The sequence below is a fragment of the Bos grunniens genome, chromosome 24 (assembly GCF_055505025.1).
Source record: "Bos grunniens cultivar Pamir isolate PY7600 chromosome 24, Bosgru_T2T1.0, whole genome shotgun sequence".
Lineage (NCBI taxonomy): Eukaryota > Metazoa > Chordata > Mammalia > Artiodactyla > Bovidae > Bos > Bos grunniens.
Window position 1 is genome coordinate 48,442,386 of NC_141188.1, and position 17,787 is coordinate 48,460,172.

A 17,787-nucleotide genomic window follows, 5' to 3' on the forward strand; every position below is an offset into this window, starting at 1 on the left:
ACCTTGGCCTGTAAAAACTACAGATTCTCAACACAAATGATTTCATCCAATCCCCTATCCACATATTAAAAGACTTAGTTTCTAACAGCTCAATCCATAAGAATTAACCCTTATTATTGTTTAGTTGCTAAGTTGTGTCCAACTCTTTTGTGACCCCATGGACTGTAGCCTACCAGGCTCCTCTGTCCATGGGATTTCCCAGGCAAGAATACTAGAGTGGTTGCCATTTCCTTCTTCAGGGGATCTTCCCAAATCAGGGATCAAACCTGCGTCTCCTGCATTGATAAGTGTGGCCGCAACGGAAGTCCCTAGCCCCCCCTTAAAGTGCCTGCCTGAGAAAGTTCAAGGCTCCCCCCAAAATTTGCTGTTTGTTCTAGCCCACACCTGAAAATAGGCACCTGACCACACCTTCTTAGAGTGCTTATGAAAGTGGATTTATGATTGTGAGTCCTTCCTCTGTCCCTTTGAGATATATATGTATCTCCTACTGTTGAAGGGTGTCTTACTCAAGGACCTAAAAGCCATTCCTTTAAAATGTAATCACCAGGACTTCCCAAGTAGTCCAGTGGTTAAGAATCCACCTGCCAGTGTAGGGCACACCAGTCAATCCCTGGTCAGGGAAGATTCCACGGGCCATGCAACAGCTAAGTCTGTACTTCACAACTACTGAGCTCCTGTGCCTAGAATCCGCAATCCGCAGCAAGCGAAGCCATCCCAGTGAGAAGGTGGCACACCGAAGCAATGAGTAGCCCCTGCTCACTGCAACTAGAGAGAGCCTGTGCACAGCAATGAGGACCCAGTGCAGCCAAAACTAACTACCTAAATAAAGGTAAAAAAATAAGAAAATGACCTTTAAAAAATAAAATTAAATGAAAAATAAAATTAAATGCAATCACTAGGAACGATAGGCCGTCTATCTCCTGGTCTCTGTATGAAGGAAGAATTCTAATTTTGATCATTTTAGCTAATAGACACAGCTGGCCTAATAAGCATTCACACTGACTGCCAGAGTCGGACACAACTGAAGTGACTCAGCACACAGCGCACACATGCAAAGTAATCATTTCCTGAACTTCTCGGTTTCCCCTTTAAAAAGGGAAAAGCAGCACATTAGGCCCAGAAAGGATTTTGGAAGCCTGTGTGTTGCAGCTGCTGGAAGAGATTCTAGCCAAAACCACGAATAATTAGTCAAACTCCCAAGAAGAAATTAAGCTTAAATGGGCCAACCAGTTAGTGCCTATAGGGAAGAAGAGATATATCATTTCTCACAGATACACATAAGCACTATCTCCAAAATCGGCCTTAAGTGCAAATCAGGTAGGGACAAACACAGGAAGATAAAGTAAAGGGAATAAAAGAAACAACAGGATGCCAACAAATCCTCCAGTTTTTCAAGGTCCACAAAGCTGTAGAGACTAATGATAGAGACAGAAGGTGGTTTTTGTAAGGGGAGAGTGACCACTCCAAGTTTTCTATCCTGGGCTGGGTAGCAGGAGGGGAACATGCGGGCCTTGTCTGGAAGCTTTGGTTAAGTGGTGACTCACAGTTTTGGTTTTTTTTTTTTTTTTTTACTAGATTATTGGTTACTGAAGAGAAGGGAAAGAGAGATGACTAGAAGTTAGGGATGGATGAAGTGGAGGTGAGAGAAAAGCATCTCACAGTCACCCCTCTCTGTCTCCACCACTGGGTTACAACTCACATGATCTAATTCTTTTATTGTCAAAAGAAGCAGGTTAACCTCTCTGGGCCTCTGTTATATCACCTATAAAATTAGGCGATTATGATCTCTAGGGCTCCTTCAGTCCCCAAAATCTCTAGATCTAGCAAAAGCAGCTTAAAATACAGTGTACAGTATTTGTACCAGGTTATCTGATTCATCACTTTTCAAATATCCAGGCTGGTAGACTAAGCTGATAACAGCAGATTATATCCTTAAAAAGAATTGTTCCTCTGATCTCCTTACTTCCAAAAACATTCAAATTCTTGGATTTTTAAAATGTGTTTATAAAATAGTTGTCTCGGCACTGCCCTCAGCGGTCCCGTAGATGCATCTCTTGCTTTAATAATGTTTGGATGGAATAGACCCAGGGACCCCCACCCCCTCACCCTTACACCAGCCTCCCACCACCCTCCAACCTTTTTTTAGTCACAACCCTCAGAATCAGCCACTCAACTCTCCCCGATCACCAAGACCAGTGAACATCATTTTTCGAGCGTAGCTTCTCATTAGTGATCAACCATAAGCTCCCAGAATCGTCAGAATTATTCCACCGAGGTGGAGGCCACCGTCATCTGCCTGGTCAACACATGTCTGCTGGCCTCCTACACCTACCTCTCGCGGGGCTTCTATACTGACCACAATGATGTGGCTCTGGAGGACATGGGCCACTTCTGTGAACTGGCTGAGGAGAAGAAGCAAGAGAGGGTCCAGCATCTCTTGAAAATGCAAAATCAACATTGCAGCTGCACCCTTTTCCAGGACATGCAGAAGCCGTCTCAAGATGAGTCAGGAAAACCCGGGATGCTGTGGAAGCCACCCTTCTCAAGGAGAAGAACCTGACCCAGCCCTTCTGGATCTGCATGGCCTGGGTTCTGCCCTCACAGACCCCTACCTCTGTGACTTCCTGGAGAGACACTTTCCAGAAGATGGGAGAACACCTGACCAATCTCTGCAGGATGGCTGGTCCCCAGGCTGGGTTGGGCAAATATCTCTTCAAAAAGCTCACCCTCAAGCATGACTAGGAGCCTCTGGAGCCCAGCGGCCTTTGAGGAACCCCCCTAATGTCAGGGCTTCACCCCTTCTCTGTGCCTTTTGTTGTTGTTGTTCAATTGCTAAATCATGTCTAACTCTTTGCGACTCCATGAAATGCAGCCTGCCAGGCTTCCCTGTCCTTCACTCTCTCCTGGAGTTTGCTCAAGTTCATGTCCATTGAGTTGGTGATGCCATCCAGCCATCTCATCCTCTGTCACCCCCTTCTTCTCATGCCCTCAAATCTTCCCCAACTTGCTTTTTCCAGTAAGTCAGCTCTTTGCATCAGGTGGCTAAAGTATTGGAGCTTCAAGTTCAGCATCAGTCCTTCCAATGAATATTCAGGACTGATTCCCTTTAGGATTGACTAGTTTGGTCTCCTTGTTGTCCAAGGGACTCTCAAGAGTCTTCCCCAGCACCACAATTTGAAAGCATTAATTCTTTGACATTCAGCCTTCTTTATGGTCCAACTCTCACATTTGTAAATGACTACTGGAAAAACCGTAGCTTTGACTATATTGACTTTTGTTGGCAAAGTGATGTCTCTGTGTTTTTGTATGCTGTCTAGGTTTGTCATAGCTTTTCTTCCAAGGAGCAAGCGTTTTCTAATTTCATGGCTGCAATCACTGTCTGCAGTGATTTTGGAGTCCAAGAAAATAAAATCTGTCACTGTTTCTACTTTTTCCACTTCTATTTGCCATGAAGTAATGGGACCAGATGCCATGATCTTAGTTTTTTTAATATTGAGTTTCAAGCCAGCTTTTTCACTCCTCTTTAACCCTTATCAAGAGGCTGTTTGGTTTCTCTTCACTTTCTGCTATTAAGAGTGGTATCATCTGCATATCTGAGGTTGATATTTCTTCTGGCAGTCTTGATTCCAGCTTGTGACTCATCCAGCCCAGCATTTTGCATGATGTACTCAATGGCACCCCACTGCAGTACTTTTGCCTAGAAAATCCCATGGACGGAGGAGTCTGGGAGGCTGCAGTCCATGGGGTCGCTAGAGTCAGACACAACTGAGCGACTTCACTTTCACTTTTCACTTTCATGCATTGGAGAAGGAAATGGCAACCCACTCCAGTGTTCTTGCCTGGAGAATCCCAGGGACGGGGAGGCCTGGTGGGCTGCCGTCTATGGGGTCGCACAGTCGGACACGACTGAGGCGACTTAGCAGCAGCAGCAACTCTGCATAGAGGGCTTCCCAGGTGACTCAGTGAGTAAAAAATCTGCCTGCAATGCAGTAGATGCAGGGGACATGGGTTCAATTCCAGCATCAGGAAGATCTTCTGGAGGAGGGCATGGAAATCCACTCCAGTAGTTTTGCTTGGAGAATCTTGTGACAGAGGAGCTTGGCAGGCTACAGTCCGTAGGGTTGCAAAGAGTCAGACAAGACTGAAGCATCCGAGCATGCACACTCTTCAAAGAAGTTAAATAAGCAGAGTGACAATATGCAGCCTTGACATACTCCTTTCCCAATTTTGAACTCATCTGTTGTTCCATGTCCAGTTCTAACTGTTGCTTCTTCTTCTTCTTTTTTTTTTTTTAAACTGGTGCTTCTTGACCTGCATACAGGTTTCTCAGGAGACAGTAAGGTGCTCTGGTATTCCCATCTCTTTAAGAATTTTCCACAGTTTGTTGTGATCCACATAGTCAAAGGCTTTGACATAGTCAATGAAGCAGAAGTAGATGCTTTTCTGGAATTCCCTTGCTTTTTCTATGATCCAACGGATGTTGGCAATTTGATCTCTGGTTCCTCTGCCTTTTCTAAATTCAATTTGTACATCTGGAAGTTCTTGGTTCACATACTATTGAAGCCTAGCTGAAAGATTTTGAAGATTACCTTGCTAGCATGTGAAATGAGCAAAATTATGTAGTAGCTTGAACATTCTTTGGCATTGCCCTTCTTTGGGATTGGAATGAATGACCTTTTCCAGTCCTATGGCCACTGCTAAGTTTTCCAAATTTGCTGAAATACTGAATGCAGCACTTTAACAGTATCGTATTTTAGGATTTGAAATAGCTCAGCTGGAGTTATGAAATTCCATCATCTCCACTACCTTTGTTTCCAGTAATACTTCCTAAGTCCCACTTGGCTTCACACTCCAGGATATTTGGCTCTAGGTGAGTGACCACACCATCATGGTTATCTGGGTCATGAAGACCATTTTTTGTGTAGTTTTTCTGTGTATTCTTGGCACCTCTTCTTAATCTCTTCTGCTTCTGTTAGGTCCTTACTATTTTATTGTACCCATCTTTGCATGAAATGCTCTCATGATATGATATCTCCAATTTTCTTGAAAAGATCTTTAGTGTTTTCCATTCTATCATTCTCCTCTGTTTCTTTGCATTGTTCATTTAAGAAGGCTTTCTTATATTTTAACCAACCTGGAGCCCGTGCCCAAGGCTTGGACCAAATGGAAACAATAAAGATTTTGTAGCCAAAAATTAAAGTTGTCTCAGTAAAAGAAAAATCTATCTCCAAATAAAAAACTGGGTAAAACGCATAAACTATTCTATAAGCAGCTGGAAAAATAATGTCTGGTTATTGCTTATCTAAAATTAGAGCTTCAAAAAAAATAAAATTAGAGCTTCCTGTTTGGTGCTCGGTTTATGTCTATATGACGTTTTCATGCATTCACGTTAGATACCTTATTGGACAATACTGTTGAGGATGAAACTATTTTTCCAGGCTTAGACACAGATGTCTCCTTATCATTTGTTTCTTCAAGTTTTGCTTTGCTTTTTTTCTCTTCAGACTGTTAGATGGCAAGCTTTGGCATCTTGGATCATCTTTCTACAGACGTTCCTTGTAACTGGTAATAGGGAGTTAATATTTTTATTCCTTTGACAAGAGTCAAAGAATGGTTGCCTTCAGTAAAGATTCTTTAGGCAAGAGACAGCAATGGTTAAGATTATGTCTAGGGTAATATGTTTAGCCCCTAATTAGATGTGGGAAACAGCATAGATGCAGAATTCAAACTTATCTTTTAGAGTATCAAGATATCTTAACTTATCTTTTAAAGTTAAAATGACCCAGGATGGACCCAGTCCTTGGACTCGTGAGAGACTGCATTCATGAACTTGAATTTTTACCCTTCCGTGCATCAGTGCCTTTGCCTTCCCATTCTGCTGGTCCTTGACTTTGAGTTCAGCTGTGTCTTGCTTTGGCCAATAGAATGAGATGGAGGTAATGCTGATCCAACTCTGCCCCTAGACCTCACAAGGCCTTATATATTTCTCCTTTCCTTCTTGCACTTCTGACACTGCCATGAAAAAATAATTTCTGAGTTAGTCCACTAGTTCTGCGAGAAGAGCCACTTGGAGCAGAACCGAATCATTCTAGTCAAGGCCAGCCTAGATCAGCAAACCCTCATCCAACTAGAGATCCATGAGAATAAATGATTATCATTTTTAAGTTACTAAATGCTGGGGTTGTTCATTCCACAGTATTTTTGAAGGAAGAGATCTCTATCTACTCCCTTGGTGATCTAATTTATTCTAATAGCTTGAAAACATTTATATACTCTGCAGATCCTCAAATTTGTATCTCCTACGAAGAACTCACCCATGAATTCTCAGTCATTATTTCCAGCTGACTACCACTTAGATGTCTTATACATATCTCAAACTTACCCCAAAGTGAACTTCTGATTTCCCTCTGAAACCTATTTATCTTGCACCACATTTCAGTTAATGGCAACTCCATTCTTCTAGCTTTTTCTCTCATACTCTGTAGCAGTCCATTGGCACATTCTTTTGACTTGAACGTCAACATACAGTATATTCAAATCTGACTACTTAGACCTTCTCTACCACCAAAACTCTGATCCAACTCACCATCATTTCTTGGATGGAGTAGTGCCATAGCTCTTAACTGGTATCTGTGTTTTTACCTTTGCTTCTCTACAGTTTATTCTTCCCAGAGTTGCCCAAGTACTTCTTCTAAAACCAATCAAGAAAAGCAATTTCTCTGTTGAGAAAATGGGGTCATCTGTCCTGTGAAACTTTCCACATTCTGGATTTTGCTGATTGTCCTGGATGACTTAAATGCTATGAACAGTACCCGAATCACCAGTAAAAAATAAAAACACTTACTGATTGAAGAAAATAGTTAACATTTAAACTGACTAAAACCTTTTATTAACTCAATAAAAAATATTAGGTGTGTGATGAAGAAAATTTCATGAGTCAGATCTTAGAATAATTCAATAAATGTGTTAGCTACCCTTTTTCTATGCCTGTTTTTAAATTTCAGCATATCTATTTCTGCATTCATTAAAAAAGAGCTCATTAAGATAAGGGTTAGATATGTTATTTATTAAATATTTAGAGTCACCATAAAGAATAAAAGTGGATTATTGGTTTGTAACATTTTTATCCTAATATATTTTAATAGACATATCTATTTTATTGTTTATGTCTGAGATATGAATCAATGATGATTGAGGTATGTTTGCTTTTAATCCTGCTATTTATAATGGCTACCTTGAATTTAAATGGGTTTATGGCAGCAGAATTCACCCAAATGGATTCTATTTGAGGTAAGCATTGGACTGAAATAGGAAAATCCCACAAGATGAGCCTCATTCATGTTTATGGATTCAAACAAGCTATTCCTGGTATGAGACTCAAATTAAACCATTTGCAAGGTGAAAGCTTGTACATTATGAAGGATTTCTGGAAATAGGGCTCTTGGAAATAGAAAGTTTCTTTAAAAAATGAAGACAAGTCACTGTATCTATTTTTAAAGGAAATTAATCCTGAATGGCTATGTACAGTTAAAAAACTTGAAGTAAATAACAGCAGAATAAAAAGACTAGAGAAACTAGTTACTCAAATGCATATCTTTCCTTCCCTTACTTATTCATTTGTTCATTCTTTTTCTCAAGGAGGATTTGTTGAATTTCTAAAAGGTGCTTTACATTGTACAAGGGGTTGGGTAAGATGCAGTTAGGCTAATCATAAATAGTCATCAGACATCTTGCTCTGATGAAAATTATCAACTAGTAATAAAAATGAGCCATAGAATGCATGGAATTAGAAAGCATTAAATGCTTACTGCCTAAAATAAAGAAAGTGAGAATAAAAGATAGATTTGAACAATGTTTTCCAAACTTAGCAGATCATAGAATCACCTGGGAGCTTTTAAATATATGTGCTTAAATACTAGCTCAAGAGGGCATATCATGTACACGTATTTCTTCTGCCTATTTCCTAAACGCCATTAAATTATAAAGGAATGAAAGGGTGAGATACATTTTTAACACTAAAGATGTAGAAGAACATAAGAAATTCAAACAATCTCTGGAAGATGAAACAATAGAAGAAAGCATATCAATGAATGACATTCAGTAGATAAAGCTGTAGCCAAGAATTAACCATGAAAGGGTTGCATGGATGTAGAAGTCATTGTCTTGAAGAATTTCATGAGAGCTCCTGATTCAGAGGTATACCAGAGATCCAGAAGGAAAATTGGAGCTGAAAACATGTGAGTTGACTGATGATATATTTATGAAATAGTTAACTTTCCCAGCCCTGACTCCCAAACTACGTGGACAATATAGTGAACAGTCTGCATTTGCCCCTGGGCAAGACTGAAAGTACTTTCCTCTTAGGAAATTAAACTGTCTGAGGAGAGCCAAGTCTTCTAATGTGCACACTGCTGCACTAAGACAGGGCCATTCTTATTTTGAAATTGGGGAGGCTGTTAGCTTGACAACTTATTTCCTACTAGCTGGGTCTAAGCTGCTGATTACATAAGTTTCAACATACATAGAGCTTTCAGTTAGATATTTCTCCCCACATCATTATACAAATAGTCATTCAAGTTCATTATTATTAAACATAAACAAGCAAGCAGGACACATGATGAAAATCAGCAACATGGAGAGGAAAGATAAAGATGAAAACTGACTTCAGGAGAAAAGAGAGCTAATTCAGGGGGATAAAGGCCACTTAGTGATAATGAAAGTGATTTAAAATGCATTTAAAGAGAGTTCCCTGCCTCCCCCTCCTCGTACACAGAAATTTTTATACAAGAGGAACTATCAAAGAAAAAGAAAGAATTCTTAATGTTAAAACATAATAGTTCTCCAAAAGGGGAAGATAAAGTTGGAAGAACATTCAAGAATATAGAAAAAAACATAGAGACAGAAAATATGAGAGAAAGAAAGAAAACACAGGAAAAGTGAGTTTCATAAGGACAGAAATGCAGGACAGGAAGTAATAAGAAAAATTAAAATTTTCAAAGATGAAAAGTACATGAGTGTTCAAAGTGAGAAGACTTATGGGATACTTCGTAGTTTGAATGCTTAAGACAAACCTGGACCAACCATCATGAAATTTCAAAGCTTATTAAATCATAAAATTTAAATCCTATTAAAAGAAGGTTCTAAAACATTCAAGAGAGGGAGAATGTTATCTATAAATAAACAAGAAACTGATTAGCAGTAAATGTAGAAGACAATCATGTGCTTCTTTCAAGGTATTGAAAGAACATAATTTAGAGCCTAATATTCTATAGACAATCAAATTATCTATTAATGATGAGGGAAAAATAAAGATTTTAAACGCAAAGGCAAAACTAACATTTTCTAAACAAAAATATTTAAACAAGAAACTTTTAAATGTACAAAAAACTCAAAGCTTTTGCCTAGTCATTTGACAACAATTTATTGAGTATCTATTTTGGCATTATTTTAGGCAATAGACACACAATGATGAACATGACCTTTTGAAACCTTTTCCTCAAGAAACTGATATATAGACAAGTTTCTAGAATTCTCTTGGAAAAAGTTATTTGAGGATGTACTCTGGCAATAGATTGGTGAAAAGCAAAAGGCTATAAGAATTGACCAAATTAAACCAAGCAGTCAACAGAAAAAAACCTAAGATGAGAGACACACGTGTATGTGTGTGCGTGCAGGTGCTCTCAGTCAAGTCCAACTCTGCAACTCCATGTACTGTAGCCCGCCAGGCTCTTCTGTGCATGGAGTTTTCCAGGCAAGAATACTGGAGTGGGTTGTTGCCATTTTCTTCTCCAGTATGCCCTAGTCCTAAAAAGCATTGATAAATTCTAAAGATAAATTCCATACAATAGATAAAATGAGAATCAACTGGAAAATAGAGTTGATTGGTATGGTATAGATCATTAGCGTTCAGCAACACCCAGTTTGATCCTTCCTATTCCAGTTGAGCTATTTCAAATCCTGAAAGATGATGCTGTGAAAGTGCTGCACTCAATATGCCAGCAAATTTGGAAAACTCAGCAGTGACCACAGGACTGGAAAAGGTCAGTTTTCATTCCAGTCTCAAAGAAAGACAATGCCAAAGAATGCTCAAACTACCACACAATTGTACTCATCTCACATGCTAGTAAAGTAATGCTCAAAATTCTTCAAGCAATGCTTCAACAATATGTGAACCATGAACTTCCAGATGTTCAAGCTGGTTTTAGAAAAGGCAGAAGAACCAGAGATCAAATTGCCAGCATCCGCTGGATCATTGAAAAAGCAAGAGAGTTCCAGAAAAACATTTATTTCTGCTTTATTGACTATGCCAAAGCCTTTGACTGTGTGGATCACAATAAACTGTGGAAAATTCTGGAAGAGATGGGAATATCAGACCACCTGACCTGCCTCTTGAGAAAACTATATGCTGGTCAGGAAGCAACAGTTAGAACTGGGCATGGAACAACAGACTGGTTCCAAATAGGAAAAGGAGTACGTCAAGGCTGTATATTGTCACCCTGCTTATTTAACTTCAATGCAGAGTACATCATGAGAAACGCTGGGCTGGAAGAAGCACAAGCTGGAATCAAGACTGCTGGGAGAAATATCAATAACTTCAGATATGCAGATGACACCGCCCTTAGAGTAGAAAGTGAAGAGGAACTAAAAAGCCTCTTGATGAAAGTGAAAGTGGAGAGTGAAAAAGTTGGCTTGAAGCTCAACATTCAGAAAACGAAGATCATGGCATCTGGTCCCATCACTTCATGGGAAATAGATGGGGAAACAGTGTCAGACTTTATTTTTTTGGGCTCCAAAATCACTGCAGATGGTGACTGCAATCATGAAATTAAAAGACACTTACTCCTTGGAAGAAAAGTTATGACAAACCTAGATAGCATATTGAAAAGCAGAGACATTACTTTGCCAGCAAAGGTCCGTCTAGTCAAGGCTATGGTTTTTCCAGTGGTCGTGTATGGATGTGAGACTTGGACTGTGAAGAAGGCTGAGCACTGAAGAATTGATGCTTTTGAACTGTGGTGTTGGAGAAGACTCTTGAGTCCCTTAGACTGCAAGAAGATCCAACCAGTCCATTCTAAAGGAGATCAACCCTGGGATTTCTTTGGAAGGAATGATGCTAAAGCTGAAACTCCAGTCCTTTGGCCACCTCATGAGAAGAGTTGACTCCTTGGAAAAGACTCTGATGCTGGGAGGGATTGGGGGCAGGAGGAGAAGGGGACGACAGAGGATGAGATGGCTGGATGGCATCACCAACTCAATGGACGTGTGTTTGAATGAACTCTGGGAGTTGGTGATGGACAGGGAGGCCTGGCGTGGTGTGATTCATGGGGTCGCAAAGAGTCGGACACGACTGAGGGACTGAACTGATGGCAACACACTCCAGTATTCTTGACTAGGGAATCCCTTGGACAGAGTCTGAGCCTGGTGGGCTGCAGTCCATGAGGTTGCAAAGAGTCGGACACAACTTAGCAACTGAGTACAGGTATACAACATGTCTACATGTCTCAATGTTCCCTACGGTTAGGTAAGACTGTGTAATTGAGTTCTAGCCAATGGAACTGAATTTCATTTTCAGGTCAAGGCAGTTAATAAATAGTGGATTTTCTGTTTAATATTTAGTGCCCTTTGGTCGCTGGATGGATGGAATGAAACCAGTGGAGAGCTCCGAAGATCTCAGGGTTGTTAGAGTTACAGCAACTTTCTCTTGACCCACTGTGGACTGTGATATGATCAAGAAATGAAGTTTTATAGTATTAACCCACCAATTGAGTGAGATTTCAGTTTTATTTGTTAGTGCAGCATTTCTTAATCTAGCCTAACTAAAAATATAGTGAAGAGAAGAGGAGGAAAAGGAAGAAGAGGAGGAAGAGGAGGAAGAGGAGGAGGGAGAAAAAGGAAGAAAGAAGGAAAGAAAGAAAGAAAAGGCACCCTTTTGTTTCAATGAGAAATATAGTCAGTCAGTTGAGTCGCTCAGTTGTGTCCAACTCTTTGTGACCCCATGGACTGCAGCACACCAGAAATACAATCAGGACCCAGCAAAATAAAATGCAGACCAACAAATTCATAATGTCAAGTTGAATGTGGCCATCTGTAGGGACAGTAGCTGAGTTCCCAGGAGCAAATAAATCTACAATGAATTAAAAAGGAGTTGGCAGTGACAGGAAGGAGAAGGCAGGCAGAGGCTTGAGGAAAAGGCAGAGTTCAAGAACTGTGGTGCGTGCTCAGTCGCTTGAGTTGTGTCTGACTCTTTGCAACCCTGTGGACTGTAGCCCACCAGGTTCCTCTGTCCATGGGATTCTCCAGGCAAGAATACTGGAGTGGGTTGCCATTCCACCCTCCTGGGGAGCTTCCTGACCTAGGGATCGAAACTGCAACTCCTGTGTCTCAGGCATTGAAGGCAGATTCTTACCCACTGAGCCACCAGAGAAGCCCTCAAGAACTGTGGTAGGTTCATGTGTTCTTAAGTCCATGGCCCTGAACAAACTACCTTCAAAGTCATTTGTTGGCATTGGTGGAGTAAACCTACTTTAGATCTGGACGAAACTACATAACAGATGGAAGTTTGCAAGTCAAGAAGCATTTGTCTGTATAATATAAGCAAAGGACAGATAGAGACTGTGAAAAGAAAAAGTGGGGAGGGAGAAAGAAGTGGTAATAAAGAATGGAGTATGGCTCAGAGAGAAGATATCTAGGTTGGCCACTTTTCTGTATGCTGAGTCTTCCACAAGTTTTGATAGTTCTCTACAAACCTGTATACAAGATTAGATAATTTAAGACATCCAATTCTTTTAGGAAACACTTATGGAGCAGCTGTGTTTATCCAGCCAAGAGGAATGCATTGTAGGACCAGGACAATTTGTTCCTACCCCTTTAGGGCAGGAGTTTATAGTCTCATTGGGCACACATAAGATAGAGAGAGTAATAAGAAACCCAAAGCAGTACATAAGAAAGGCCAAGTGACTGGTGCAGAAAACTAACTACCCTTCAAGCTTTTAGAGGAAGGAGAAAATCTGAAGATTTAGAACCCGAGCTGGGGTGGGCTTTAGCAGCTGAATCTTATGGATTAGACAGAGTTTAGGCAAGAAGAAAGGAAGGAAGAAGGGTTTTTCAAGTGGAGAAATGGTGTCAGCAAAGGCAAGAAGGTTGAAACTGGGGACCAGTGTAGGAAAAGAGTCCAGCTACAAGATGGCAAATGTAGGTTGAGTCCAAATGACAGTCATACCTCAGAGATATTGTGGGTTTGATTCCAGATCATGGCAATAAACACAAAATTTTTTGGTTTCCTAGTGCATATAAAAGTTATGCTTATACCATACTGTGGTCTATTAAGTATGTAATAGGATTATGTCTAAAAAATGTGTATTTATTTTTGTTTAGTCACTAAGTCCTGTCAAACTCTTTTGTGACATTATGGACTATACACTGCCAGGCTTCTCTGTCTGTGGAATATGCCTTAATTAAAAAATGCTCTATTGCTTAAAAATGCCAACCATCATTTGAGTCTTCAGCAAAACAGAATCTTTTTTCTGGTAGAAGGTTTTGCATTAGTGTTGATGACTCCTGACTGTTCAGGGTGGTGGCTGCTGAAGGTTGGGAAGGCTACAGCAATTTCTCAAAATAAGACAGCAATGAAGATTGCCATACTGATTCTCTTCCTTTCCTGAATGATTTCTCTGTAGTATGCATTTTACCCATAGTATAACTTTTTTCAAAATTGGAGTCAATCCTCCATATCCTACTGCTGGTTTATCAACCAGGCTTATGTCACATTCTAAATCCTTTCTTGTCATTTCAACAATCTTATACAGCATCTTCATCAGAAGTAGTTTTCATCTCAAGGAACCACTTTTTTCCTCATCCATAGAAGCAGCTTTTCATCCGTGAAAGCCTTATCATGAGATGCCAGCCATTCAGTGATGTCTTCAGGCTCTACTTCTAACTCTAGTTCTCTTGCTATTTCTACCACACCTGCAGTTACTTCCTCCATTAAAATCTTGAACCCCTCAAAGTCATTCATAAAAGTTGGAGTCAATTTATTCTAAATTCCTGTGAATGTTGGTATTTTGACTTCTTTCCTGAAAATACAAATGTTCTTAACGACATTTAGAATGGTGAGTCCTTTCCAGAGATTTTCAATTTACTTCACCCAGATCCATTGGAGGAACCATGATTGATGCACCTATAGTCTTATGAAATATAATAATAAGATTTGAAAGTGGAAATGACTTCTTGATCTGTAGGCTCCAGAATGGATGTTGTATTAGCAGGCATGAAAACAATGTTAATCTTATACATCTCCATCAGAGCTCTTGGATGATCAGGTGATTGACAATGACCAGTAATATTTTGAATTTTTTTTTTTTTCTGAGCAGTAGGTCTCAATAGTGATACCGTTCAAATAATCAGTAAACCACGTTGTGAAGCTATATGCTGTCATCCAGGCTTTATTGTTCCATTTATAGAGCACAGGTAGAGTAGATATAACATAATTCTTAAGAGCCCTAGGATTTTCAGAACACTAAATAAGCATTGGCTTCAACAGGGCTTCCCAGGTGGCTCAGAGGTTAAAGCGTCTGCCTGTAATGCGGGAGACCTGGGTTTGATCCCTAGGTTGGGAAGATCCCCTGGAGAAGGAAATGGCAACCCACTCCAGTATTCTTGCCTGGAGAATCCCACGGATGGAGGAGCCTGGTGGGCTACAGTCCACAGAGTCGCAAAGAGTTGGACACAACTGAGCGACTTCACTTTTACTTTCACTTTCAACAGGGCTTCCCAGGTAGCACTAGTGGTAAAGAACCTGCCTGCCAATGCAGGAGATTTAAGAGACGTGGTTTCAATCCCTGGGTCAGGAAGATCCACTGGAGGAGGGCGTGACAGTCCACTTCAGTATTCTTGCCTGGAGAATCCCATGGACAGAGGAACCTGGTGGGCAACAGTCCACAGGATTGCAAAGAGCTAGACAAGACTGAAGCTACTTAGTACGCACACATGCCTTGACTTCAACTTCAAGTCACCAGCTTCAATAGCCCCTTACCAGAGATTCAGCCTGTCCTTTGAAGCTCTGAAGCCAGGGATTGACCTCTCTAACTTTGAAAGTCCTAGATGGCATCTTATTCCAATAGAAGACTGTTTCATTTACACTGAATATCTGTTGTTCAGTGTAGCCTTTTGCATTAGTTATCACAGGTAGATCTTTTAGATAATTTGCTTCAGCTTCTACATCAGCACTTGCTGTTTCACATTGCACTTTGATGTTATAATTTCTTTCCTTAAACTTCAAACCAACCTTTGCTATCTTCAAACTTTTCTTCTGAAGCTTTTTCTCCTCTTTCAGGCTTCATAGAACTGAATAGAGTTAGGAACTTGTTGTAGATCAGGTTTTGGCTTAAGGGAATGTTGTGGCTGGCTTGATCCTCTATTCAGACCGCTAAAACTTTCTCCATATCAGCAATAAGTCTGTTTTGGTTTCTTATAATTCATGTGTTCACTGGAGTGGCAATTTGAATTTCCTTCCAGAACTTTTCCTTTGTATTTACAGTGTGGCTAACTGCCTGGCACAAGAAGCCTAACTTTCAGCTTGTCTCCACTTTCGCATGCCTTCCTCAATAAACTTCATCGCTGGCTTTTGATTTTAAAATGAGAGATGTGCAACGCTTCCTTTTACTTTAGAGGCCATTATAGGCTTATTAATTGGCTTCATTTCAATGTTGCTGTGTCTCAGGGAATAGAAAGGCCCAAGGAGAGGGAGAGAGTTGGGGGAATGACTAGTCAGAGGAGCAGTCAGAAGACTTGCAACATTCATCTATTTAATTTGCCTTCTTATACAGCATGTTTGTGGCACCTCAAAATGATTAGTTTTTAAGTCTTCAGATATCTGAGACTATGATACCAAATCATTTTGGTTCTGGAGTAGCTACAAGGATCCATTAGCCTAGGCTTTTGAGAATTAAGAATAAAAATTTCTGTTGCAGAAGATGGAACACCCGTCTGTTGTGGCCAAGATTTTTCCTTCTTTGTTACTTAATGTTAAAGGAAGGAAACCTCTTAGGAGTTCTGAGAACTAATTAATATCTCCCAAGGGATTTTTCCTATGTCTGTGGTTATTTACATAGCTTATTAAAGAAAAGAGCTCTTTTTCCAAACATTACCTTATTAACCTTTGTTAAATCAACCTCATATAGTCAGGAAAGATAGGGTTGGGGGAAGGGAAACCAAAGTATATCAAGAAGGATGCCTGCAGACGTTAGAAACAATTTGAACCTGTTACACCAAATGGAATATTTTTCCTTTTTCTAAGTAATAGGAAAACCACATGGTTTTCTCCTAACACACTTTCCTTGAGTGGGGAACACAGAACATGTCTTTCCTCTTACATCTTTAGACATAAATGTAGATAAAATGAGGACTATGAAGAAGCAACACAGGTACTGGGTTAAGCACTTGTTTGTAGGTTTTACTTGCAGAGGTCTAGTCAACTAACTTCATGCAATTGGACTTTTTCTGAAAATATCTATTGGGTTGGCCAAAAAGTTTGTTCAGGCTTTTCATACACTGTTATGGAAAACTCAAACAAACTTTTTGGCCAACCCAATATGTTTCTGAAAACAGGACTCTTGACTGTGCATCCAGGCCTCACAAGGACCCAGGAGTGCCACACAACTGAGTTCACACAGACATGGATGGAACTTGGGAAGTGATCTAGATACTGACTTTCAAGCCCGAGAGTGGGTCTGTAGTTCCCTCTTTTCATGATAGGCTGTTATGTTGTTAAAAGGTAAACTGAGGCACATTAAAATTTGTTGTTTCAAGAGTTTATTTGATCAGACATTGATTTGAATAGGGCAGTGTCAAAGTTGGGAGAAAGAAATGGCAACCCACTCCAGTATTCTTGCCTAGACAATCCTGTGGACAGAGGAGGCTGATGGGCTACAGTCCATGGGGTTGCACAGAGTTGGACACGACTGAAGTGACTTAGCAGCAACATCAGCAGCAGTGTCAAAGCTAGCTGGTTAGGAGCACTCCAGACAAGGCCCAAGTTTTTTTTACAGAGAAGATGCTGAAGCAGAACAAAGCAATTATTTGATTGGCTATAGTTTAAGCCTTATTTGGAGGAAGCCTAGTTAGCCATTTGTGATTGGCTGTTCTTAAGTTTCACTCTCTTGGACCCAGGTGCATTGACTCTGGCTTAGGTTTGCTTTGCTTACATAGGCTACTAAGCTGTCAGAGCCACACCAGTCTACTTGCCGCCTCATTTAATTACTATAAGGTTGACTTTAGGAGCTTCCGTGGTGGCTCAGTGGTAAAGAATCTGTTTGCCAATGCAGGAGACACAGGTTCAATCCCTGATCCAGGAAGATCTCACATGCTTCGGAGCAACTAAGCCCATGTGCCACAACTATTAAGCCTGTGCTCTAGAGCCAGGGAGTCACAACTACTGAACCCCCGCACACTAGAGCCCGTGCTCCTCAATAAGAGAAGTCACTACAATGAGAAGCCTCTGTACTGCAACTAGAGAGTAGCCCCCAATCACCGCAACTAGAGAAAAGCCCACCTGGCAACGAAGACCCAGCGCAGCCAAAGATAAATAAATAAAATTATCAAAAAAAAAAAAAAGAATTGACTTTGGTTTTTGCTGCCTCTGCTGCTCCTGCCTCTCACAGCCACCTTCTCTCAACTCTGTTTTTTCTTTGCCTTATTGCTTCTGATTACTCAAAGTCTCTGCTTCCTTTTGGCTGATGCTTATTAATTACTCTTACTGCTCCATGACTTCTCCTTATTGTTTTTCTCTCT

At 40.4% G+C, this 17,787-nt stretch overlaps 1 pseudogene; it reads left to right on the forward strand.

Moving 5' to 3' along the window:
* Positions 1 to 635: 635 nt before the first annotated feature.
* On the forward strand, positions 636 to 2,947 carry LOC147346228 (ferritin light chain pseudogene; annotated as a pseudogene).
* The last annotated feature ends 14,840 nt before the right edge of the window (positions 2,948 to 17,787 follow it).